This window comes from Cibotium barometz, chromosome 31 (genome assembly GCF_041138505.1).
Source record: "Cibotium barometz isolate CiBa-2024 chromosome 31, ASM4113850v1, whole genome shotgun sequence".
Taxonomy (NCBI): domain Eukaryota; kingdom Viridiplantae; phylum Streptophyta; class Polypodiopsida; order Cyatheales; family Cibotiaceae; genus Cibotium; species Cibotium barometz.
Window position 1 is genome coordinate 18,668,570 of NC_141076.1, and position 2,889 is coordinate 18,671,458.

Consider the following 2,889-nt stretch of genomic DNA (forward strand, 5'->3'; position numbering starts at 1 on the left):
TCTTTTCTCTGATGTTGAATTGTCAGGCTTATGTTCTCTCTCGTGTGCGTACAACAGACGCTGCACATGAAGTTTGGAAGGCATTTTTAGATCTTTACAAGATTAAGTCTCCGGGGTGGTTTTTGGCTTTGGAAAAGCAGCTTATGAACTTGTTAGTTTCTGCCCTTCCATCTTTACCTGCTTTCATCTCGAAGATGAAAGATCTCCGGGATGAGCTTGCTGTTTGTGTGGTAAGGATATCTCTACAGAGGATATGGCTATTCAGCTTCTCTCGAAGCTTCCAAAGAGGTTTGATGCTTATTTTCAGTCTCTTATTTCTTCTCCTCATCTTGTTCCAGTTACTTGGGAGGAAGTTCTCCCCTCCATTATACAGATTGAGTCTCGCTTTGAGGAGATGACTGGCACCTCTGGTGGTTCTAATGGAGCTTTGGCTGCACAAGATAAAGGGAAGAATCAACAGAAGAAAGGGAAAGGGGGTTCTGACAAAAACTCCAAGGATAAAGACAAAGACAAAAATGGATCTTCTAAAAACAAGGACATTGGTGTCATTATTGTGGCAAGAATGGTCATAAATCACCCCAATGTCACAAGAAGAAGCAGGATGAAGAAGCAAAGAACTCTTCCTCTACAGCAGTGTCTCATACCAAGAAGGATGATGGAATTCTTGTATTAGCAAGTACTCGTCGTGTACTTGCTCTTGTGACTTCTCAGTCGCGGTCGTGGATTGTGGATAGTGGTGCTACTACTCACATGACACCCATCGAGATTGGTTCAAGGGCTTCACTGCCAGGACATGCGAGATCACTTTGGGTGATTCTTCTTTCTTGCCAGTGCATGGACATGGCACCATCCCCATCTTCCACTCCTCCAAGGACAAGAGGTACTTCTCTAACGTTCTGTACATTCCAAATTTGGCATTTAACCTTTTGTCAGTGAGTTCTCTTACAGCTCAGGGTGCAAAGGTGATCTTCTCTCGTTATGAGATTACCATTCGTGATGATAAGGAGACTGGTAGCATCTTGGCTCAGGGAGTCCAAGATAGTGGTTTATACAAGTTGACCGCTTTGCTTTCTTCTGGTTCTTCTTTAGCTCTATGACATGCTCACTTTGGCCATTTGAGCTATCAGCTTTTACAATGAGCTTCGAAGGATGGGTTGGTTGAGGGTTTACCAACCATCAAGTCTCCATCTTCTGTTTGTTCCTGTGTTTTACAAGAGAAGCAACACCAAGCCGCCTTTCCGAAGGAGGTGACACACAGATCTTCGACATCACTTGCTCTTGTTCATGCAGACTTATGTGGTCCCATGAGTACCGCATCTTTGAGTAAGGTGTTGTACATGCTCGTGATGATGGATGACTTCTCCAGATATACTTGGGTCTTCTTTTTGAAGTCCAAGGATGAGGCTTTTCAGCACTTTTGTGATTGGAGGGTTGAGGTGGAAAAAGAGACCGGTTATTCGGTCAAGGCTCTCAAGACCGCCGACAGAGGGGGTGAGTTTACATCCCATGAGTTTCATCAATATTGCAAAGCTCATGGCATTCGGAGATAGCTTACTACATCACATACTCGATCACAGAATGGAGTTACAGAGGAAGAATAGGAACATTATGGAGATGGCCCATGCTATGCTTGAGCATTCTTCATTACCGAGCTCGACATTTTTGGGCTGAGGCGGCTTCTATTGTTGTCTACATTCATCACAGAACAGGTCTCCTACTACTGCTCTTTGATATAAAACTCCATATGAGGCTTTCCATGGTGAGAAGCCCTCTGTTGTTCATTTTCGGGTATTTGGTTGTTCGGCGTATGTACATGTGCCTAAGGAGCATCGCTCCAAGTTGGACTCGAAGTCTTAGCGCATGACTTGTCTCAGATACAGTGCTGTGTCCAAGGCATATCGTTTATATGATCAGCAGGCTGGCAAAGTTGTTGTGAGCCATGATGTGGTGTTCGACAAGACTCCTACATCTTCAGAAGAGGGGGGTGGTGAGCTTCTTCTTCCTTGCCTCCTCCTTCTCCTCCCTCAACTTCTGTTACACCTCTAGCTGTGGATTCTCAGTTAGATGATGATGACTTTGCTCCTCCTCCAGCGAGTTCGATCAGATCTATGCCTGGATGGTATTTTCAAATAGTTTGTGATTTTGGGTGAAGTGAGCTTCCTTCTGCTCCTCCGCTTGGTTCTCTCAGGCGATCTTCCACAGATTCAAGGGAAAAAATTCATGAGGGAAACATGTTTGTTAACTATGCTCTTATGTCCTCTATTATTCATGGTCTTTTTAATCCCACTTCTGTGGACAAGGCTCTTTCACATGAGCCTTGGTGGCGTGCTATGCAGGCAGAGCTGGATGCTATTGAACACATTGGCACTTGGACTTTGGTGCCTAGGCCACTATTGCGTAAGGTGATTGGTGTGCGCTGGATCTTCAAATCGAAGTTCCAAGTTAATGGTAGCTTGGACAAGCACAAGGTGAGGTTGGTTGCCAAGGGTTATTCTCAACGCCCTGGAGGAGCCGACTTCGATGAGACCTTCACTCTCCGACGGCCCGGATGACTACCATTCACACCATTCTTGCTCTTGCAGGACATCATAGATGGCTCGTATTCTAGATGGTCAAGTCGACTTTCTTGAATGGAGAGCTACACATGAGGATTTGTCATGGCAGGATTTGTGGTTCCAAGAAAATAGGATCAGGTGTACCGGGGTTGAAGAAAGCTTTATATGGTCTCAAGCAGGCTCTGTGGGCTTGGTACCACCAGATTGATGAGTTCTTCCAAAAGCTCGGCCTACACCATTCTCATGCAGATTCGAACCTTTATATCCTCCTTGAGAGGGGGTTGATTGTCATCATTGTGGTCTATGTTGATGAGCTCATCTTTATAGGTTCTTA